Source organism: Molothrus aeneus, chromosome 17 (genome assembly GCF_037042795.1).
Source record: "Molothrus aeneus isolate 106 chromosome 17, BPBGC_Maene_1.0, whole genome shotgun sequence".
In the NCBI taxonomy this organism is placed as follows: Eukaryota; Metazoa; Chordata; class Aves; order Passeriformes; family Icteridae; genus Molothrus; species Molothrus aeneus.
Window position 1 is genome coordinate 12398998 of NC_089662.1, and position 23949 is coordinate 12422946.

Genomic DNA, 23949 nt, shown 5'->3' on the forward strand with positions numbered 1-23949 from the left:
TAAAGAGTAGGGATTGTTTAGATTGTTTGGGGAGCAAGAGAAAAGAATAAGAGGAGAGAGAGCTATTTGTGAAGGAAAAGGATTTATTAGCCTTTGAAAGTGGGGATCTGAGAGAGACTGGAATGGGGCTGCTGTGTCATTATGGGCTGCAGTTGGAGATGTTTCAGAGAGTAAACTGGCAATAGAAATATTTTATAGGCCACCTGACCAGAAAGAACAACTGGACTGTGAAATGACTGTGCAAATAAAACATGCAAAAAAGGCATGTAAAAAGGAGAGAGTGGTAGAATTGAAGATTTTAACTATGAGGCACAGACTGGAATACATTAGGAGAAATAAGGCTGGAGGTGTGTTTGCAGATCAGACACAGACCTGCTTTCTGATTCAGCCTGAGCATCAACTGCACAGCTTGGCTATTACAAAGGGACTGCATGAGGACAGACACAATAGGGGAGAGCCCTGGGGAGGCAGCTTCCACAGGCTGCAAGGGAAAAAGATTTTAAAGGTGGATTGTGAGGAAAAGGATAAAGGGAAAAAAAAAAGAAATAGTGATTTTGGTCAGAGTGGCCTTAGAGCTTGAATTTCAAATATTTAGGTTTTATTTGTCCTACAGTTCCACAGAAGCAATCAGCAGTGGGGAATCATGACTCACTAATGAATTAAATCCTGGAATCACCCAGCTTTATCCCAGGTGAAGCTGTCTGTTGTTAGTCAGCCTGGGAAACAGCATCTGTAATGAACCCCTGGCCCCACTGACACCAACAGTAAAAGTCAGGTTTGATTTAACGAGGCCATGGCTTCATGCCTGATGCTCATAATCTCCTTGGGCAGGAGGGTGATTAGGGAAGGTGAGAGCAACAAAGCTGGTTTGAAGGGCCAGGGAGGCTCCCCAGGGGGAGGGAGGTCTGGGCTTTCATTGCCTGCCATACACAGCTCCTAAAGGGTCATCAAAGGGTGAGACTCCTGCTAAAGGTAGAGATGAATCTTGCTGTATATGTACAAGGTGGCCAAGGAACAGCTAAATTTTGAGTGGCTGTCATGAGTCATACACTGTTTTCTTGTAGCCCATATGCTTGACTTCACCTCATATATCCTCTCTGATTAAAAAAAAACAAAGGTAAATAGGATGGCTTTAGGGATTTGCAGACAAGTCCAAAATAGCTGCACGTATGACGTGTATTAAGACACCAATTTTACTACAATTGTAGAGATACTGCCAAAAAGTAGCCTTCTTGTTCTATTCCTTTGTATTTGAGAAAAAAAAAGTAGAAAAAAGTGTGTGTTTAAGGGGAGCAGAAGGAAGAGGTTGTAAAGAGTGAAAAGAAACCTCAAACCCAACAGGTGTCAATGATTCACAGCTCTCTTAGTCACCATTGCTGGCTGCATGAATCAATGGAAGACTCTGCCTATTAAATAAAGATTCAATCTCGGTATAAAATATTACCTGATAACCAAGCAGCCTTATTCAGTGAATGCCTCATGAAAGACTCAGACTGAGGCCCCCAAAGAGAGACAGGTCAGTGCACAGTCATTTAGCAGGAGAAGGAAAAGCTGTATTTTAAGAGTCTTTATGTAGATATAAAAAAAAATAAATCTTCTCTTGTTATAACTAATAATAATAAACTGGAACCCCAGGCCCCCAGGGCAGCCCTGAACCACAGCCTCTGTCAATCCAAATACAGCCCCTGTGACACTGTGTGGGCTCATGTTTGTGCACAGCAAGGGATGGAGCTCTGCCCAGAGCCAGGGACTCTTCACTGGCTCTGCTGCTGGAAAAAATGTTGGATTAACTCCGAATGCCCCTTCCCTCCTGTCCTGTTGCCCCCCAACTTTTCAATTTGGCAGCCAGCACCCCTCTCCTCCCCCAAATACCACTAAAAGCAGTGACTGTTCAACCAGATTTTCCTTCAGTTGGTAATATTTTTTTGGAGATGAGATGTGCATGTGTTCATTAAAACTGAATTTTCTTTTTCAGAAAGAACAAACACGATCTGTGGTGATTGTTTCTGAGTTGCTAATCCATTTTTCCACCTCCTTTTCCTTTAACATTTGGTGGAGAGTTTTCATCCACTCTCGATGGAGACTACTCATCAAATGAGTCTTCCAGCAGCCCTGGCAGGGTGTAATTTTTAATCCCTCTTTACTCCAAACAACATAAGGGCAGCAAACACTTTCAGTATTTTGGCCTCTGCTGTCCATGGAGTGGGAGCTGCTGGGATGCTGCAGTCTGAGAGGGCTGGGATTTGTGTGCAAGAGCCAAGCGTTGATCTGATCTGCTGATGCTCAGGATAATTAAACAATAGAAGCAAAATGATTAATAAGGTTCTTTTTCCAAGGCATGGAGAAGGCTGAAGGCCTGGAGAGGGGCCACTGAATTTGACTAAATAAACGTAGCAGAATAGGAAGATTTTCAGCAATTATTGGCTCATTTTTTCCCCAGGCTTTCTAACCCATGGCTTTAACTTATTGGCTTAAGACACTTCTTACACCCACATCACATTTTGCCTTGGGCCATTCTGCTGCTCTTGACAGCTGTCTAGGGCAAAAGGAAATCACCCGACCACAAATGTTTTCTCATAACTTCATAACAAGGGAATCTGAAGAAGTCAAAACCTTGGAGGTTCAGACCTTGCTTTAAAAAGCGAGATAAATTTAGGATATGAAATGGAGGCATTGCCCTCTGTCCCCTGGCTGTGTATCCAGCTGGGCTGCAGTGTCCAGGCATTAGCAGCAATCAGCAATCTGAAATGGGGACTGAGTTGCTGAAGTGCTGGTGGTCACTGGAAGACCAATCACAGCCCCTCAGTGCTGCATTGTGGTGCCTGGTTGGGGGTGCAGGTCAAGGGAGAAGTCCTGGGATGGAGAGGTGGAACTTCAGCATCCCAGCTGCTGAGGGGTGGCAGTGCCTGGGGACAGGGTGGCGGGCACGTGGCAGAGCTTTGCTGTGCCAGGAGGGAAGGACAGTCCCAAGTGGATGATTAATGTTCAAGCTAAAGCTAAACCATGCTTGGCAGTGCTCTGGCTGCTGACTGTTCCAGGCTGGGAAAAGGGAAGATGCCTTTGAGCCCATTCAGCCCTTGTGACCCACCTGGGTCAGAACAGCCCAGCCCCAGGGGCAGCCTCTCTCATGCAGGTTTGTGATGCCTGGTGGAGATTTAGGTTGCTGAAGGTTCAGGAAGGCAGTATCAGCCCTGCTGTAGGTGTTCAGTGTTTGCTGTACATCTGAAATGTGCTGAGTGAAGGCTGTCTCTGAGAGAATGACATTGAGGGGATTGGGAGCAGCCACAGATCCTGGCACTGATGGACATCAGAGCTCAGTGATGTTCAGCTTGTGCTCCATCATCTGCCCATGGCCCCTGCAGCAGGTGCATCAAGCAATGACTGGAAAATAATAAAAACCCTGCCTGTCTTCCCACTCAAGGGAAAGACAAGCTGGCAAGCTCCAGGAAAAGAAATGCAAATCAATGAGCAGGCAGCATTCAGGGTCTTTTGTTTTCCCTGCAAATGGGTGCAAGGGAGTCTTGGGACTGCTTTGGGAAGGTCAGGGGTCCTTTGAATGCCAAAAGCTTGAGAGATCCAGCTGCATCTTGCTCAGTTGTCCTGTCTGAAGACAAGTCAAACAACAAGCTGTCTTTTAACTTCTTGATGTTTTATTTAGACCCCTTCTTCCTTAGAATCTGTTCCAAACATGTACACTCAGTCATTCTTTCACAGCCCTGTGCCCTTCTGCACAGAGGGAGATGGGGGAGGCTGTTGAAGTTTTGGTGTGAGTGTGACTCTGCCTGTCTGAACTAGTAAGACATTAAACATCTTGCCCAAGGTCACAAATAATTCACTGTCTTTCTGACTTGCTGATTGTCAATACAGCATGTGCTCCAGCACAAGTCTTCTCTGGAGAGTGTATATTGCAGTTTTACTGCCTGTATATCATGACTTTCCCTTTTTTTCCTACAATTACCAGCGTACCTGAAGACCTGGTTTGAAGGAAAGTTGGGATATTGTTCCCAGGAATAAATCTGTCTGCAAGTTTGAAAATGGTTGAGTATCTTGAGCCTTTCAGTCTTCACTCTTCTCTCTCCAAACTTGTGTTGGAAAAATCTTGAAGGGATGTTCCTGTGGCTCTGGAAGGTACTGCCCAGTGTGATTCCAGTGTTGTAAACTCAGCTGGGCACACCCTGACCCTCTTGGAAGAGCAGTTGGAGCTTCATGGCTGCTCCATGGGCATCCAACAGGGACAGAAACAGAACTGCAAAGCTGTAGCTACAGCCTGTTAAGAAGCATAATTAAAAGTTTAATTACTTCTGAAAATAGTGGTGTCACTGGCTAGACATGCAAATCCCACTGCAAGCCAAGTGAGAAATTCAGGTTTCCAGGAGGACCCTTGGGATGAGTGGAGTGAGTGGCTGGGTCCTGATGTGAGGGGCACTGGGTGCCACACCTGGCCAGGGGAGGATCCCCTGCCCACTCTGCCTTTCCTCCCTGGCAGGTCTCTGTCCCTCTGCTTGCCTCCCCTTGCTGCACTTATCTGATGGTCGAAGTCCCTGCTATTTACATTGCTCACAGGGCATGTTGGATTGGAGCACATTTCCTCTCTTGTTACAGTTGATGAATGCAGCTCTATTAAAATATCATCTCATCTTCACACTAGATTGCAGTCTAAGATAATATGTGTTTTTTCTATATCGTTTATACAAGAAAGATTATGTTAAATGCCAGACCCAGTAAATATTTCAAGATCCACTGCATTGCTGAGAACAGTTTCTCCCTGGGCATATGTTTCAGAGCCAAAGAAAACACTTTAAAAATTTCCTTCCTGTTTAATTTTTTTAAAGGGCATTCTCCCTATATCTGTTACTGAAATGACAAGTTGTCATGTTCCTTGATCTTATTACAGTTGCAGATGTAACTCAGCAGGGAATCTGCCCAAGTTTACATTTAAAATCATAAGACCCTGATTCTGATCTTTTTTTTTTTTTCAGTTTAAATCTTTCTGTGGTATAGGACTTCCAGCTTTACCTCATTGTAATCAAGATCAGAATTGCTCCTAATTATAACACTTAACTCCTGTGTAGTGCTTTACACTTTTCAGGCTCTCTATATTCATCAATTAATTAATCCCCAAAGCAGTATTAGATTTCTACTAAAAAAATGGAAACCAAAGCAAGAGGGTGAGAAGAGCTTGCCAAAAGGCAGAGGTGATGGAGGAAGAGAATGGCCCCAGTTCTAATCCCAGGATCCAGACAGGAGGAGAACACCCCAGTTCTAATCCCAGAATGTTCTTGCAGTTCACTCTCCCAAACCCTCACTGGGTGGATTGTCCTTCCCAGTGTGCAGGGAAATGTCCCAGCATAATTGTGGCACAATTTGCCCTGTGCCATCTGCACCTGGATAAACCCCTCCACAGATTCTGGAATAAAAGCCATAGCTGCACAAAGATCTGCTTCCAGAAAATCAGTTTTATTCCAGAGTAATATCCAGGCAGGATATTTTACTGGCCTATCTGTAGTGGATTAATTATTCTAGTACAGCTGTTCTGGGAAGGTATTTCCCTGCAGGCAAGCCCATGGAGGGCAAAGGGGAAATGTGAGCTTGTTGAGGGATTAGGCAGAAGGGTGGGATGTTTAAAGGTTCAGCTAAGCTTCAAATAAATGAATTTAAACCTTTGGAGGTTTTCTCCATCGCACCTCATGGAGATCAGATAATTTTTATCAAAGAGAATAAAAAGGACCAAGATGCAAATTTTTTCTTACTACACTGGTTAGTTGGAGAGGGAAAAAGAGAGAAGTGACTTCAAGAGAAAAAGCAGGTTACATGGAATTTAGATTATGTGATTTTGGAAGGTGTGAGTCATTAGGAAAGAAGAGGGGGGAAAAATAATTTTCTCTGGTCGCTATGCAGTAATGCAGAACAGTTGTTCCTGTGTTTATTTCTGTGCTTTCCAGCATGGAAATTGCTGGCATGGCCCATTGTGAGATAGGGATTGTGCAAACTGAAATAGAAAAGCAAATACTCACCAATACAATGGCAGCTGATGCCAACTGTAACACCTGACACAAATACGTTGAACCTATCAGGGAGGAGGGATCATTAAAAGAAATAAGTATTCTTTTAACTTTCATTTCCTGAAGGGATTTTGATTTGTTTAGGGTATTTTAAGAATAACTGGAACAACTGCACTGGACTGGAATGGCACACCAAGTAGGGCAGGGAGAAGAAATCTTTGATTTCTGCTTTTGTACTTCAGAGTCTGAAAACAGGAAAGTACTTCATTAAAAGCAGTGGCAACAGGAGATTGAATGGTTTATTCCTATTACAGTGTATTACTATTTTTGATTAATATTTCATTAATAAGATTCACTCTTACATGCCTACTTTTTCTTAAGAAAAATTGAAAATCAAACACAAACAAATGCAGCTGTTGTTTGTGTCCTCGTGAAGGTCCTCTCATCTGTGCACGGAGTGTTTGTTCCTTTCCTTTGTTTTATTTTCTTTTTAAACCTTGAGGTTGATAAAAGTCAGATTATTTTCAAATTACTTGTGTTGTTGCCTACACCAAAATCATCCTTTCTAAGGAAATTATCTTAAAAGCAGCCAAGTCTGCTGACATGGATCATCTGTTGAAAATGCCTCTGGTCATGGCTGTGTTTCCTAGATTGTTGTGGGTACAGGAACCATTGCAGGATTCTTTGGCTGCCTCTGACCTTGCTGCTTGTTCTGTTTGTCTTTTGGGGTTTTGAAGCAGGTCCCTGGAGCAGTCACCCAAGCTGGGTGCCCAGTCCCACACCTTGTACCCAGAGGGTGCAGTGCCAGGCAGGGCTCAGATCCTGGGACCCTCGTTCCTCTGGCAGAGCAGCTCCATGGCCTCTCACAGGGATGCTGGAGTAGCCTCAGCAGCTCCCTGATGGTTCAGAACATCCAGCCCAGCAGTGCCAGGGCACAGGTTATCACATCTGTCTGTTACCACATCTGTCTGTGCTCATTCTGTGTGCAGAGCCCAGCTGAAGCTCACCAGACTGAGATGCTTTGCTCAAGGGCCCGAGGGCAGCAGTGCTGCTCCCACCTGGCCCACCTCTCCCCTGTGGCTTGTCTTCCCCGTGGCTCCCTCCCTGGAGCAGGCAGATGCTGTGCAGACTCAGAGCTTGTCCTGACCCTGGGTGAGGAGGGAGCTGAGAGCACAACTGAGAGCTCTCAAATGCTTCTGGTTCACCAGTGCAGACACAAAGTACACAGCGGGAGAACATCTGCCTACAGGGACTACTGTGCAGGCCTTGTAATGCTTGAATAATCTTTGTCTGCTCCTCTGGTGCAAAAGGGATGGGTCCCAACCCAGCACAGAGCAGAGCCAGTGCTGCATTCTCTTCTGGATGAATACATTGCCCTGAGTGCAGCTCCTTCCCAACCTGTGCTCCAGGGATGGCAGGGCAGCAGCAGCACAGAGCTCTGGGGCCTGTGTGGGGCTGTGTGCCCTGGCAGTGCCCTGTGTTTGGAGGCTTTGGCCCTGGTGTGTTTGTCTGTCCCTTGTCTCGTGAGAGGGACAGGAGGGGAGCTCAGATACAAGTGCAGACATTTGTCTCCTGTTTGGAAAACCAAACAACTGATATTTGGGCAAGTTTCTCTTCCTGCATATCTAGTCCCAGCCTTGAACTGTCCCTCTCCATCCCACTCTCCTCCTTAGCAGAGTCATATTTGTTTTTCTCTGCTCTTTTGATACCAACATTTCTTCTCTCCCAGAATCTAACTCTTCTACAAGAGGCTCAAACGTGTTTTCTCTGTGTTCATGTTTAGGTTTGCAGAGCCATTCAGACCAGCTAAGAAAAGCCAGCCAAGCAGGTCGGGGAAAAGAGCCTTCATGTGCTTTGTGGATTGCTCTCATGGTTGGTGAAACTGGCAGGACAGGGGGGAAAAAAAGTGTTTGTCTGTGTGTTGTGCATGTGGAAATCTTTGCAGCTCCAGTCTAGACCTTCCCTGCTGTTCAGGGAATCAGGGAAACTGCAGCCAGAGCAGCGAGGCTGGGTGAAATCATAATAGCCCCATTGACACCAGGCTGCACTCAGCCACTGTGCAGAGCCAGCAGGCTGGCAGGGGAAGTGTGTCACCCACACTGTCCTGACTGGGCACCCCCTGACACCCACCAGCGGTGCTGCTTTCTCCTGCAGCACCTGAAATACCCATCAGGACACTCCCTCTGAGCTCTGAGCAGATCCAGGGGAGCTGTGGGTGAGGTGTTGCTTGGGTAAAGAGCACCTTAGCACCCTATTTATACAGAACACAAAACAGGTACAGTGAGAGCAGGTTTTCCTTCCCCAGTGCTCTCAGTGCTCTCCTCTCTGATGTGAGAAAATCGCATGCGCTCCCCTGGAGACTGAAACACGTCGAGGTTGGCCAAAGATGTTGTGTTGAGCCATATGTTGACCCAAATCATCAGGAGATTCTGTGGGTTTCGTGTCCCAGCTTTGTTGCATTCAGGCCCTCCCTTGTGCTTGTCAGGCTTCCAGGCACTGATGTCTGGCGTTCCCACCCTGTCTGCCACCCAGTCCCAGCGAGCTTTTTGCTGAAACAGGAGCCTTTGATTTTTCATTTTGAATTAACTCTGGGGGTTTAAATTTCTTTCCTGGGTATTTTTAAGATTTCAGACAAACAGAATAAAAAGTCTGTATCCAAAACAAAACCTTTTATGTTGGGGGCAAATGAAATGTTTCCCCTTTTTTCCTCCTCTCCTTTCCTTTTTCCTAATTGGATATTGGTTTAAAACACAAACTGGAGACAACCAGAAATGATGTTACAGTGCTATTACCCTCTTTTTCCTTCCTTTCCTTGGCTGTGATGCATTTGCACTGCTTGCAGTCCTGACTTCCCTAGCAGACACTTCCCAGGAGCCTCCTTTTCCTCAGAGTTCCAACCCCGGCTCCCCAGGTTGTTCCTGTGCGTACCAGATTAATGACATCAGCTCCACCAGTCTGTATTTTCGGCTGCAAAAATAGCAAGGAGGTGATTCAAAATGAAAAGTGCTTTCCAAGTGGTTGTGTTGTATTTAGTATATTAACCACCACCCCTCAGAGGAGGCGGATGAGTGTGGAGGAGGAAGAGGTTGTTTTGGAGATTTTGTGTGAAACTTCTTTTGAGTGACAGCATTCTGTGACAGTTCCTGAAAGCAGTGCTTTTTACTGGCTCCCAGATTCTCTTATCTTTTGGCAAATCTCCTCCCCATCCTGCTGCCTCTCCTCCTTGGGATATTTGTGAAAAACCAACAAAAGGAAAAGGGAACACCTGGCACGTTCCCCCTGTGGCACGGGGACACAAATGCAGCTTGAGACAGTTCTCAGCGGATGGGCTCCTGCAGCCCTCCTAGAAGGGCATTTTGGCCCCAGTGACCAGAATTTTGGTCATGTGTCCCTGATTATTTTCTGAGCTGCTGCTGACTTTTAAGACCCATTGCAATGGGAAATAAAACCTTTATAAGTGCTACCAGCAGCAGTGGTGAGGAAGGATCTGGTTACCAAAGGCATATGTGGCACCCTGGCCTGGGCTAGAATGGAGCAGTTCAATTGTGCTCTGCAAACTTTGCCCCTGCAGACGGATGGAAAATGGCTAGATGGAGCAGGGATTCATTTTCTAAAGGAAATGAGGATATAAATTCATTTAAGAAATGACATGCCAATTTTTCTTGCTCCGTTTTCCTCTCATAATAAATGGTACAGCTGCCAGGAATTTTTGTGAAAATAACACTTGCTTTCTTATGTTTTTATTTTTATGTTTTTAAAATCCTGTTCAAACGTTATGAAAGACCCTGAGCCAGATATTTCATATTTAAGATCTCAGCAGAAGTAAACCTCATGAAACAAATGAAGAGTCCCTGTCCCTGTTGACTGCTGACAATGATAGTGACACACGCTGCACCATTACTTCCTCAAAACCTGGAGAAAATATATAACCCATTTACTTAATGGACTGAGCTATAATGTCATCAGTTAAGTGAATCCCGTGAATAAAGAACAAGATGAAGTAATTGCTTCCAAAACATTTCTGGAATGAAGTAAAGCTTCACAGTGACTGCTCTCCTGGGATCCTGTTGATAACCTCTTTGGAGCAAAGTTTGTTCTTCTGTGCTGCAGAGATCCTTTCCCAGGTGTTATTAAGGACTTAATTCACTAGACAGCATTTAAGGGGGGACCTTGATGTCACCTCACTGTGGCTGGGTTGGGGGATTGCCATCTTGGTTGGGTTTCAAACAAAGCAGCTGGAAGGGAAAACAACCTCAAGTGCACAAGCTGGCACAGATCTGCTGTGTTCCAGCTCAGTGTGTGGAGGTGTTGAGCACCTGTAGGTCCCAGCAGAGCAGTTTATAAACCCAGCCAAGGAATGACACAGCAGGCTGGGGTGTGTTCCCAGCTGAGACAGTTTCAAAACAAGTGAAGAAACTCTACTGGTCTGGTGTTGCAATCAGCACTCCTTGACTGCAGTGGGAGAGCAGCAGCAGCAAGGTCTGCACCTTCACAGCTCATCTTTCACTTGGCTTTGGCTTTCTTCTTCAGAGGAGAAGCTGGGATGCCATCCCACAGCAAGGGCAGAGAATGAAAGGCTGAGCTGGCTCTGAAGAGCTTGGTGGTGTCTGTAGAGACCCTCTCTTTGTTTAGGGTTGCTGGGCCCCTGAGAGTTGTCTAGGTCTTTTTTTCATAATGAAAGAAAAACTGTTGGAAATGCTGTTTTTGTCCACAGGACAAAAGAGTTGTTTTCCTGAATCTTTGCAGCTTTTACTAGGCTGGAAAGGACATGTGGGGGTCATCTAGTCTGACTGTCTGCTCAGGAAAGGGCTACTTTCAAAATCAGATCAGGTCATATAAAATAATCAGTTTAGCCCTTGATTATAATTTTTGTTTTAGAGGTTTCTGCCTCCATAGCCACACAAAGAGTTCATCTGGCCTTTGGCACAATGAATTCGGCAGAAACTTCCAGCTCCAGAGCAAAAGGAACAGAGAGGCAAGAAACTCTTGAGGTAGGGCAGGAGAGCTCATTGTCTGTGGCGGATCCATTTGGCAAGGCTCCCACCCCTGAGCCCCATCTTCCCTCCTGTCCCCTGCCTGGCTGCCCAAGGCTGTGGGACCCTCACAGAGAGTGCAAAACAAAATGTTTGTGTCACAAACCTTGGGAGCAGGGCAGGAGTGGCAGTGACAACGGTTCACCAACTGTGCTTACAAAGCAAAAGTAGAAGCCTTCCCTTGTTCCTAACTCCCCTTCCTTATCCTTCACACAATGCCCCTATCTGCCCTTCTCATGTGATTTTTGTATTCCCCTCAGCAATTTTATTTGCACAATGTTTTTTTTCCTCCCACATGCTTGTTTTTCTGGCTGCTTCACAGTGGCTGAAATGTTTAGTTCTTTCCATCTGACTTAAGAGGTTTCTGGTCTTACAGTTGCGCTGGAAAAATGCAAGAGCTTAATTAACATGCAACTACTGGAAGGAAAGAGAAAAAGGAAATACAGGGTCACGTTCTTTTTGTCTGACAGAGCGAAAAGCCCCATGGTACAAAGTGCACAAAAAGGGGGTTCCATAAAGAGATTTGGGTTCTCTTTCCATCCCAGTGCCCTGTGTGATTTCCAGATAGTGCCTCATCTCTCCAAGCCTCCTTGCCTGCTCTTGCATTTCTTTCCTCTTCACTTATTTCTCTTCTGTTGAGGTGTTGAGCAGCTCAGGGCAGGCAGCACCCCACCTAAAATGTACCTGTGTCAGCTGGCACAGCCCTGCCTGTGAACCCTTGCACTGGGGGTGAAGAGAGACACCTCACAGTGATTTGCAGCTTAAGTGGGATAAATAACAGCTCCTAAAAACCCTTTTCCTCTCCATTAACTGCAGTGGGAACCTAAAACTCCTGTGTTTCTAACCTGGACAAAGAAAATCTGGTGGGAACCTACGCAGCCCAGAGCATATGCAGTGTTTATCACCAGCAGCTCAGCTGAAAACTTTAACACCTAACTATAACAAATTATAATGCTAGGAAAAACTGCTTTTCCTGGGTTTCTTTCACACAAAGAATGTGGTTGCTGAATATCACTATCAAAGCAAGCACAGCAGAAATCACTTGAGCTCTTTTTTGTGATAGCAGCGAGGGACTGTAAGCAAAATGAAGCACTGTTGTTCTGGGGATAAATGAAAATGCAGGATCTGCATTAAAACAACACTTACAGAAACTTAGAGGAAACTTAGGGCCTGATAATTTGCAAAGTGAAGAGGAATGATGAAGACGCAGAGGTTGGAGAGGGGAATTTGCCCTTTTGGGTCATTCTTCAGTGGAAGCCAATATTTGGTGCAGCTCAGTTGATGAGCAGCACACCTTGTTACAGCCCAGGAGGTGGAAGGATAAACTTGAAAGGGGAAGGAACTTTGTGGTGTTTGACTACCTGCTTTCTAAAAACAGCAGAATGTTGAACATCAACAAAAGGTCTCACATTAAAAAAAAAAAAAAGGAAGAATTCCTACCCCCCAAACACCTCAAAAGGCCAAACGGTCTTTTGGAATGTGGTATTTTATCTGAGCAGTGCAACCACTCTGGAGCATGGAAGTCAGGAAGGGGTTTGTGAAGGCAGCTGCCCCTGCTGGGTGTGAGAATGGAAGAACAGGTCTGTCTTAGATCATCTGGTGGAGTCACCTCCCTTTGTCCACCCTCATCATTTTCCATAAATCCCTGCTGCCCTCTCCTCCCTGCCCTATTCCCCCCTAATCTGTTCCCACTACATCTCTCTCCAGTTGGATCATTTTTGATAGCTACACTTTTCCCTCAAACAAAGCACATGTTTATGAAAATAATCTGTTATTTGCCACTATGACTTGTGTTTTCTTTCCCTTCCTTCTGTATATTAGGGTCATCTTTAGCTTTAGCTCTAGAAGATTTTTTTTTTAAATCTTCCTGCTGCTTTTCCTGCCTGTGGAGTGTTGAACCCCTCAAAGCTCAGTTCTGTTCCCATACATTGTATGATGAAGCACTTCTACATGTGCTGTGCTGAGTTGTAGGACTCATCAGCCAGCAAGTGGATGACAGTTCTTACAGTAGCTAACAAGCCACTGGTAGGTGAAATAGCAATAAAAATCAATTAATTCATTTTCTGAGGCCTTTTCTCATAGACAGATTTCCTGCTACAGAATTATGACTCAGGCCCCACCATTTTCAGTGGTCTGTTCTTCAAAGGATGAATGTTTTTCACCCAACATGGGACTGAATCATTCCCTGGGATGTGTAAGGTATTTGTGCTTGCACCACGTCGAGGTGTTGTTGTTATGGTAACTCTTCTGTATTAGTCTTGATTCCTCATGTAGTGCAATTATGAATGTTGTTGTTTTAAAATACTCTGAGCTGTCTCCAGCCCAGGGAGCCAGCACAGCTCAGTGAGAGCTGCACATCCCCACTGAGGCAGAGCTGCTTCACCATACGTTGGTAAAATAAAGAGCTGGTAAGGAAGAGAACAGCAGAACTATTTCTGTGGGAAATCAGTGGAGAAGTCCACATTTCCCTTGAACTTTTCTCCACAGCTCTAAGACACCTACTTTCCTTTTTTTTTCATTTTAAATTAATTCAGCCTTGGTTCTCAGGTAATCACATGAGTCCAAATAAGCAAGACTGCACTGCACTAATTGAAATGATTATAAAAGCTGTGATATTTCTGCAGAGGTGCTTTAGAAAAGCCCACTTCTGCCCAAGGTCCAGAAATTAGACATCCATTCCTCAGTATATCCCAGAAAAGGGATGGGGTATACCACAGTGCAAGGATCTCCTTGTATCCCCTTCCTTTATAGTTTTAATCCACTATTTCACTTTTCTGGATCTGAAGCAGTTCAGATCTCATTGCAGTATTAAAGACACACAAAACCACTAAAGACTGTGGCTTCAGTGTCCACAATTTGCCTCAAGGTTCCAAAACATTCCCTGGATGTTGCCCAGGGGACAATAAATCCACTTCTATCTCTCCAGACTTTGAAGGACAGACGTTTTTTCTTAAATAGACCTTCTCTGTTTTCATTCCCTTATTTATCTGGAGCTGACACTTTAGCACAGTAGATGCAGCCAGACACTCAAAACAAAGAGAAACTCGAGTCCTTGACTTTTTCTGAGACTTGCAGCCTGTATTTAAGAAGGAAAAAAAAATCTAACAAACAGAGAAAGCTTGTTTACAGATTTGTCTCCTTGGCTTCTCTAAACATCAAACAGGCAGAACAAAGATTAGGAGTTTCTTCTGCTTTGTGAAATACTAAATAAAAAAGAATAAAAATATTTATAGAATAACAAAAGAAAGAAACAAAAGATACAGTGCACAAGGTGTTCCTTTGGTTTCTTGGGAGAATGTGCAATGAGGCTCGAGATTGTTTGTCTGCATTGCAAACGCTTGCACTGAGCTTTTGAAAAATATTTCATTTGCTGGGTACTTGACCCTCAGTGTGGATGTGTCTCCAAACTGAAGGGAGGAAAGGAGGAGGCAAGGGAGAAGAAAGTAGCTGTCCTTGCTTCTATTATCTTCAAAGACTGTAACATTTCTGCAGTGTTTCTTGATAAATGGTGAAGGAGAGCTCTCCCATCCTTCCCCCTGCTCCAGGACATCCTGTCCTCCACCCCTTCTGCTGGAGGCTGATTTCACTTTCCAACCATTTGCTGTGGCGTGTTTTACCAGGCCTTGGCTGCAAAGAAACCAGATTTCCCAGCTGGACTGGCCTTGGCAAGACAATCACCCCTGCCAAAGGCTGAAGTCAAGGTTTTTCACTTCATGTTCAGAATAGGGCAGGAGGCAATAACAGGGGAAAAGGGTAGGATGGCCAGACATCCAAAAACTCTCCAAGCTGTGTGGGATAGATGGAAGCTTTTCCTGTGGCAATTTCCTCTTCTTGGGCAGCTTTGGGTAGTGCCCTGTTGCTTTTGCTGTTACCTGGTGATGGCTGCTGTGGGTTTGTGCTCTGGAAATCCTGAGGGGATGCAGAGATAATCAGCTGCTCTCAGCTGGGCAGTGGGATCAGAAAGGAGGAAAGCAATGACAGGACTGGGGGGCAGCTGCAAGGACACAATTTGTCCCCAAAGCATTTTAAAAAGTGTGGAGAACAGTTTGGGTGTTGATTTGGCAAAGGGTGCCCTGGCCATCCCACCAGGCCTTGCCAGCACTCACTGAGGGCCCAGTCTCTGTAAAACCCAGCCATTTGTTTTTCACTGGGATAAGGACTTGGGGCAGTTCATTTTTCAGGTATTTGGATTCAAAGCTCTTGGCCCTGGCCTTGAGGAGGGAATGAAGCTGTGCTGAACACGGAGGGTGGTTCTCACGTGGGATTTTCTGTCGCCACCATGTGAGACTGGCGCGTGCATGCAACAGGCACGGAGCCACCGCCACCAAACACATCCCCACTGCCAGCTGGACTTCAACCAGACATCCAAAGGTGAAATCTTATCTCCATGCCTGAGAGAAAACAGGAGGAGATGCAGATGGTCCCAATAAACCATTGCAGGAAACAAAGTACACTTGATAAGGAGCAAGGGAAAAGGAGGATGAGAATTCCTAATGTCAGTGATTCTGTTAAAGACTTTGACCATGCCTTATGGGAAACTGCAAAGTTAAAATATAAATAAACTGACTTTAAAACCTCAATATTGCAACAGTAGTGGCTGAGTTGAATTTAAATTACCTTCTGTAATTCTTGGAATATCTAATGCTTTAAGAAAGTGTGATGTTTTTCTTACCTCTTACGTAACTTTTTTTGGTCAAATTTCTGAAGCAGTGTATCTTTTTTTTTTTTTTAAGGTAGAGATTATCAAACCTGTTATCAGTTTCTTACAAATAAGGGCTGGAGAACTAACAATTCAAAGAGCAGGGAATTCTTCTCAAAGTCTTATCCAACAATCCTAACACTTTCCTCAAAAGTCCCTGAGTATCGAAGAAAGATAAGGATAGAAACATCATATTAGTGACTGTCACTTTATTTTATTTATCTGCTGAGTGCAGTGCAGAGAGAGAATCACTTTTCAGCTCTGAAATTACTGTAGGTCTTGTCCACAAATAGAACCTGAGTGCTGCAGACTACACTGTGCCTTTGCCTTTTGCATCCTGAAAGACTCTTTGGCTTGAGGGAAAGGCAGTTCTGCATCTGCTCACAAACAGTGAAAACCAGACAGCTGCACACAGGAGATCAGATCTGGTGTAGTTTTGCCTTCACTCTAGGAATGAGTGTTACACCAGCAGGAGCACAGGCTGGCCCCTCAATGGCCCAGCATTTTGGGGTTAGTCTGTGCAGACCTGCAATATTCTCTCTTATTGATGAGAATTAATTTAATAGTACTATTATTCCCCTATTGAATACAAAATGATTCTGTGAGCCCTAGTAGAGGGGTTTTTTCCCCTTCTAAAATGTTATATGAGACAAATAAATCTACAGGACACTCTTTGACTGCTGATTCATTTCTGATTCATAAAAATAAACAGATAGCAAGACATATGTCTGAGTTGAACAGCATTTACTCTGTGGGAACATGTAAATGTAATAACACTCTTTAACAGGGTTAAACAATATTAGCCCTCTGATTTGTCATTATTAGTGTCACTAATTCTAGTTTCATGAACATCATTGAAAATATATGGCATGCAAAAAACTACTACCATAATGTGAGCACATGCATCTGTCTTTCCAGAAGAAAAACAGGCTTGGCAGAGACTGCAGTTCTGCAAGGATTTGAAACAACAACTTTTTATTCATTAAAATGTGGTTATGGTCTGAAAATGGACTTGAGAGAGAGGAGGAGGGAGGGGAAAAATGATCTCTCATTACAGACAGCACTTAGCAGTTCTAGTTTGTCTTCCACTGGCAATCTGCACTGACAGATACAATGGCTTATTGCTGCCCCCACTGATGCCAACAGAAAAATTCCCTGTGGAATTCAATGAAAGAAAGACCAGACCCCAAATCTGGACTGCTGTCAACAGTGGGGAGCCAATGTCAGTCTAAACAGAGCAAGTTTGGTTTCTTTTCTGCCCCATGTGTCCTCAACACATTGCCAGCTCAGGGCTGCATCCAGACTCTTTACAGCTCGTGAGGAGAGTGGCCGGGCAGGCTTTGCCAAGCCTGTGGAGTCTGAGGCTGTGTGAGCCTCGTGAAATATTTGCAGCTTTGCAGGACTGGGGATTGACTTCTGCAAGCCAGTTCTCTTCTGACTTCGGGCCAGGGCTCACTCCTTACCAGGACACTGCCATTGCTCTGGGTGTCCATGTGCACGTGAAGGCAGTTGCCAAAATGTGGCACCTGCACATGGTCACCTCCCCAAAGGCACAGCCTGGACTGAGTGTCCAGGAGGAGCCTGTCAGAGGAACGTGCCTCAATAACCTGGTCTGAAATCCCCCAGGGCACAACTGCCTGTCCAGGATTTCCCTGCTCCTCCATGTAGGAAAGACGTTTTCCTAATGCCTCAGCCCCAGTCTTTGCTGCAAATAAGGTGATTTCTGAAGGAACAAGAAGAGCATTGTTCTCTTTATAACAAACTTCTGCATGTTGGAAGACTTTTGTCATATCTTTCCTCTTATCAAATCTTTCCTCATTCTTTTCTCCTCTAGACTAAGCAAACCCAATTCCTACAACCTTTCCTTACAGGTCATGTTTTCCACATGTCTTATCACTCCTTTCTGCTCTTCCCTGGCCTCTTGCCAGTCAAACCAAATGATGGCTCCCAAAGCTGGACATCCTGCCCCTATTTTGTTCCTTTGGATATAGGACAGTGAAGCAAGCAGAATTAGCAAGAGATGAGGAGGATTTTTAATCCCCTCCATTATCCCTGAGCTGGATAACAGTGCTGCAGGGGTTTAGGGAAAAAAAGAGCCAAAGTGGGAGCTCACTGAAGCACTGAACAAATGACATAGATTCCTAGTTATGACCATCTCTTAAATTATGCCAAGTCCTCATTAACCCTGAGGTTATTACTTTGCTCAGCTAAATATTCACCTGCACGTTCACCTCGGATGGGGTTTCGGGGCCAGCCTGAGGAATTTGCCTGGAGTCAGCCTGACTCCTGCCAGCACCACTGTGCTCCCACAGTCCCAGGAAGGAGTGGATCACGACAGAAATTGCTGTGCCGACTGTGGGGGCAGGGGGAGGACACTGTTGTCATGTCCATGTTCTATCTGTCATCTACTGGTAGCTATTTATACTGCGCTTATCGCCGGGGTGGGATGAGCAGGGGGTAACGGAACGTGTGAGAGCCTCCGAGGCACTGAGCTGAAAAAAGAAAGATCCTGTTGGGTTTTAATGTGCCAGACTGAGCCTGGGAGGGAGCTGCTACCTGTCACAGCACGGGGACTGCTCTGCAGCCCTTCCAGTGGCACTCAGAATCCCTGAAAAATCACAGCCTGCGCCGGGAAATTGCAAATCCCTCCAGGACTGAGCTCCAGGGCTTTAATAGCAGCATGTTTTATTCAGCCTGTTTCTCCTGTGCTGTATGTTGTCCTTTATATGTTTTCAATATTTAAAGCCTGTTTTTCATGACAATGTTTCTTCTGGCATTTCCACACAAGATTTTTCTTTTTCTGTGTCTCTTCGTTCCAGAAAAGATGTGGTTTTGTGCACTGTTCTCCTACGGCTGTGAAATCTCTGGGTGTCCATTAAAATGAAAAGAGTGACAGAAAATTAAATTAGTTTTATTATCTATGGTAGCAGTGCTTGGAAAAAGATTGGGACTGTATCTGTTAGGGCTGTGCAGCACAGGTAAAGCCAGAGAGCCAGACATAGCCTCACTTGGATTATTAATTTTTTCTTTTTAATTCTGTCCCCTCAATTGATTTTTAAGGAACCATCATTGCCTTTTATTGTTATAAACTAAGCAGTGTGAGAGGTTTCAAACAAACCCATTTAATTTTTTAATCCTCCACTTCCTCCATGACATAACCCTTCCCCAGACACTGTGGATTCAGTGCTACTGGTGATGGGAAATCAAGGACCTTGTTTAAATGGAATCATTTCTCCAGACAGTCCTGCTGTTGACAAATCCAGTTAATACTACTACACAATTCTAGAGAACACAAAGAAATGTTACATCTATTCATTCACCTGCAGAATAACTTAGCATTGCATGTCAGCATTTAAAGGGGATTGTCAGTAATTAGGCTGCTATAAAATATAAGTACAGTGGTCACAGACAATAAAACCCAAGGAAGTATCTTTGCAGAGTGTCTGAGCACCGGCAGTTCCACATGGCCATAATGATCTTTCACAGGAGGCTCCTATGGAAAAAGAAAAATGAATATGTGTATGTGTAAATGAATATACACACAAACACCCAACTGCAGAGGGGGTCTATCAGTTTTATTAGTTATGTATCACCTCCAGGGAAAATGGAACTTGCTCTAGGGACATTTAAAGGAATTATTTTTAACTGAAGATGATTACATCTGTGTCTGTGATCCAGCAAGACACTGGGGTTTCTTTGTCTTCCTCTTGTTTTCCCTGGAGACTGCATAAGAAAATGAACAAAGCAGAAATGCAGAAATCTGTGGCTGCTCTGGAGACAGAGGCAGCCTCGTGTATGGCATGGGAAAGGAGAGCCAACATTCCTCTTTCCATCAGGAGTCCAAAGCTCCTTCACAGACACAGAAAAGCCACTGCTGCCAACACAGAGAACATCCTGTGGGGGCTCTGGGGTCACCCTGGGTGCTGCTGCTGGCAGCCCCAGAGAGTTGTTCTGCCATAAAAACGGGCAGAACATCCCTGTGAAACAGGGTATGGAGGAGTGGGGAGTCCCAAGCCGTGGGAGTTCCAGGGATGCACAGCCCAGCCCCTCCTGAGTGCCTGGTGCTCTCCTTTGCCATGCAGGGATGCTGGCCTGGCTTAGGTTGGTGCTGTTGCTGCTCCATGGTCTCCCCTGGGGCAGAGAGCCCCAGAGCTGCTCCTTGCTCCAGAGGGGCCTGGCTGCAGCTTCCCAACAGCTCTCAGGTCTGTCAGCTCTGGGCTTAATGGCCCTGCTCCCTGGAAAGATGAAATATATGGTTGGGCAATAAAAGAAAAGCTGGAAAGAAAGATTTATAATTTTCCCCTTAAGCCTGTCATTCATGTCATTAATATAGATGTCATTTAGGAGGGCAACAACTTTCTCTTCTTTTTTCTTCTTTTTTTTTTTTTTTTTTTTTGCTAAAAGCTTTGTGTATGTACCCACAGTCTGACAACCAAATGGGTCTGCTTTTCTTTTTTTTCCCCTCCAATATGTGGATTGCTTCTAATTCTGTCAGTCAAATGGAGCAGCAGTTTCGGGAGGGGAGTGATTAAGGTTCCCTTGGAATAAAGGGCTGCATGCTGTGCCTCTGCTATTCATCAGCAATGGGGATGGAAGAGCAATTCCAGGCTCCTGAATAACAGGATTTTTTCAAACATACAAAACACACCTTAGAAATACCCTACCAGCAAAGCGCACAGTCTCCAAGTGCCATGCTTATTTTCTGTTTATTCATGCTTTATTTTCACTTTTCACCACGTTCACCCCACTCAGCCCGAGTGCTCCCTCGGTGCTTGACTCCAGACTCCCCCAGCAAAGCACTTGGCAGTTTTTAATTGTGCTTAACTCGCTAAAACCAAATGATTTAAGCTTGTGCCTAAAGTAAAGCCTTTGTTACATACTTTGTTCAAAGAATCTTCATGATTAGATCTGAGTCTATGCTGTTGGTCATTTATGGGGGCAAAAAATGGAGAGTAGGAAATCCTGCAGTATTTCCCAAACCAGATGTCAATTTAACAAAATAGTTGTGTAAGGAGAAAAAAAAAATTTAAAAGGTGAAATGGTTTTGAAGGTGTTTTTAAGTAAGCTGCCTGTTTGCAATGTCTCCCAGAATTATTTATAAGTGTTTAAAACCCACTTAAAATATAAAATCCCCTTTTTATTTGTAGTCAAACAGTATCTTTTGTTTTTACTTAAGATATTTTCTGTTTCTTTTTTGACAGTCATTTAAAGTTTCTCTGAAATGGAAATGCAGATGCGAAACCAAGCAGCTGGGACTTACTGAGGAGTCAGGGAGTCTGTTGCAGGTAATGGATTCACAGTTCCCCAAACACCAGTCCAGCACCACTGCCATAATACCCTCTTCTTCATGCAGTTAAGATGAAAAATACAGATGATAAATTGTACTCCTACATACCAAGGGATGGTGGGGGTCCTCAGAGACTGAGTGTTTGTTGAAATGCAAGATATTCCTTCTTGATTCCCCACTCTGTTTTATGGTGTGGCAAATTTATTATGGAGATAATATTCAATGCCCACACTTTACTGAATTTAAATCGAGGAGAGCTTATCCAGGTCAGGGTTTTGGGTTTTTTTTTCCCTCATCACTTTTAATGTCTGCAAACATCCTGTGTGTGTGAGTGCCTGTAGCAGCCTGTCCGCTGTGTTTGCCAAGGTACAATGGAGGGAACACTTGGGTGCCACATGGTAAATGTTTCATGAAAAGAGTATCTAAAACCATCCCGGGACTGTCTGCTCTGCACTCAAATGCAGGACATTATTTCATGATTCCCTGTGATCCCTTTGGCATTGTAATTCTAAACTGTGCAAAGAGAAGTGGATGAAGGTGGATTACAAATTCTAGGCCGTATAAAGAACCTGTAATTATTTGTTAAACTGTTGTGTTTAGTCTCCTGTTCTGCTGTCTCCAGGCTGGGCTGTGCAGTGTTTTCCAGTTTAACTCCCTGCTTGTTTTACTGGTGTGTAAGTACATCGTGTGCCTCCTTCTGCTTTCCCACAGGCCTGCAGATAAGATTTCTCCTTCAAATCCCAGGGATGGCCTGAGAGTGTCTGCAGGCAGGGGATAATTGCCTGTGGGATACAAGCTCCAGTCCCACACTGGGCTGATGGGACACTTTTTGACCTGCCAGCAGACATTTCTGTATGGGCATGATGTCTCCAGACATCTTCTCATGTTGTTTTTTTTTCTTTTGTTCTTGTTTCCCTTTAGACACAATTGAATTTGTTTTGCTTCAAGGTAGAATTTCCCTTAAAATGCAAAAAAAAAAGTATCTGTTTCTCTGTCCACCCTTCCTTTCTCAGACAATGAGTCCCCTGCTTCATCTGGAGATGTGTGTGCATGTATCTATACCTACGTATGGATCTACCTCCATGTATATTCTTTCTTTACCCCGTTCCACTGTGATTTAAAATAGCAACCCTTTGCCAGTCTCTCCTCTCCCACCAGAGACAGGTAGGGTTATTTTGGAAGGTGCGAGGGTTGTTTGTTTTAACTTTTCTTTAAGTCACCAGAATGGTGTTAAATATAATTTCCATGAAATGCTCCAAACCCACTGCATTTGCCTGGGTGTATTGTTTTTCAGGCTCTCTCCCACCTCTAATCAGCTATGATTCGGCACAGTTGGCAGTCTCTGCTCAGCAAGCAGACTGTCTGAATCACAACTCAGCCCTAGAAAGGATGGTCTTTCTAGGTCAGGGCTAAATATACGACTATGGGGGTGAGCATGGAAAAGTTCCCATTCCAGCTGCTATCCTGCACCGAGTCTGCAGGGATAAAACTCCCCACCTTGACAGCATATTGTGAGGCTTCACTCACTGGGATGTGAAAGGGGAAGAGGGAAAGTCCTGTGCAGTCCCTGCCCCAGAGCAATGAGGCCTTTGGGGCCGTGGCATCCTGGAGCAGCTCAGAGCCACGGCTTTGAGCTGGATGCAGAAGGGCATAGGAGCAGTTCTTGTCACCTTGGCATGACCTGGGCACATGTCTACCCTTCACCTTGCTCTTTCTGAGGCCTGACAGCTGGTGGGATCGGGAGGGCTGGGATCCCCTCCTCTGTGCCTGCCAGGCAGGGCGCCCTGGGAATGCAGTGCCTGTGGGATGCCCCTTGTTCTCCATGCTCAGGCAGGGAGGGACAGCCACCAGAGCATTCCCTGAGCTGATGGGCACTTCCAGGATGGCTGGCAGGCAAGGAAAGCAATTTCTGTGCTGCAGAGGGGGTTAGGGTGACATCCCCTGGGTGAGGATGGCCGGAGCTGGGGAAGCAGCAGGGCACAGCCAGGGCAGCACAGGGAGAGCTCAGCAGCTGTGGAAACATCTCCCTCCAGCCTGGGCCAGCTTCTCCTCCAGCCCAGGGCTGACACTTGGCAATCTGGCTGGAAACATTAGAGCACAAATCCATGTGCTTTTTGAAGTCAGTAATGAAACAAACTCCCGTTTCCAGGAGTGGGACTGCATTTCCATTGGCCCCTTCCTATTAATTCTGGAATACCATCTTTCATTTTTATATAACACAACCAGCCTCCTGCAAGAGTTTTCTTTCCTTTTAGACGATGAAGCTTCAAGATTGTTACAGTTGCTAGAGGCAACTATTCTGCAAAATCTTTTTATAAAATGTATTTATCTAATTAAAAATCTTTTAACAGCACCATGCCTGTAGGATCAAAAATCTCATTTATACTGTGCAGGACTGGAGCAAGTATTTGCTGCTTCTGTAGAGCCACAGATAAACAGGGACTGGAGGGGCGTAAAATGACTGCTCCAACCCAGCTAATCCTAATGCACTTTTTCCAATAAAAAAGTGGGCTCTACGACCTCTCTGGTTTATTATTGGAAGAAAAGTAATGGGGAGGGGGGAGGAGTAAGCTTATAATGGAGTCAATTCAATGTAGTTGGCAACAAGAGTAGAACAGCCTTACATCAGTGACATTTTCCAGTGAAACAAACCTGTTGTACAGAGAACAATTTTTAATTAACTCTATATCTCATGTGTCGAGGAACGTGAGCAAACTTCTTTATGACTTTACTTTTGGCTGCAAAGTATATCCCAGTTTTTATCCTCCAAGAATAGATCCATGAGGTGAGTGGCAGGGAAGAGAGGGTTTCTAAATATGCATGTGAGACGGTACAAAGCAACTTTGCAGGCACTTTATTGATTTTATCTCCTACTTTTTCATGAGGCAGGGCATTTATTAAACACTAAATGGTACTCAGAGAGTCTTT

At 44.8% G+C, this 23949-nt stretch overlaps 1 long non-coding RNA gene across 1 annotated transcript in view; it reads left to right on the top strand.

The window, feature by feature from the left end:
- The window catches only part of LOC136564060 (uncharacterized), a 188430-nt gene extending 167411 nt beyond the window's left edge, over positions 1-21019 (top strand). Inside the window, exon 3 of the long non-coding RNA XR_010784676.1 lies at positions 20936-21019. This is a non-coding gene — a long non-coding RNA (uncharacterized lncRNA). The remainder of the gene's footprint in view (positions 1-20935) is intronic.
- Positions 21020-23949: the final 2930 nt, after the last annotated feature.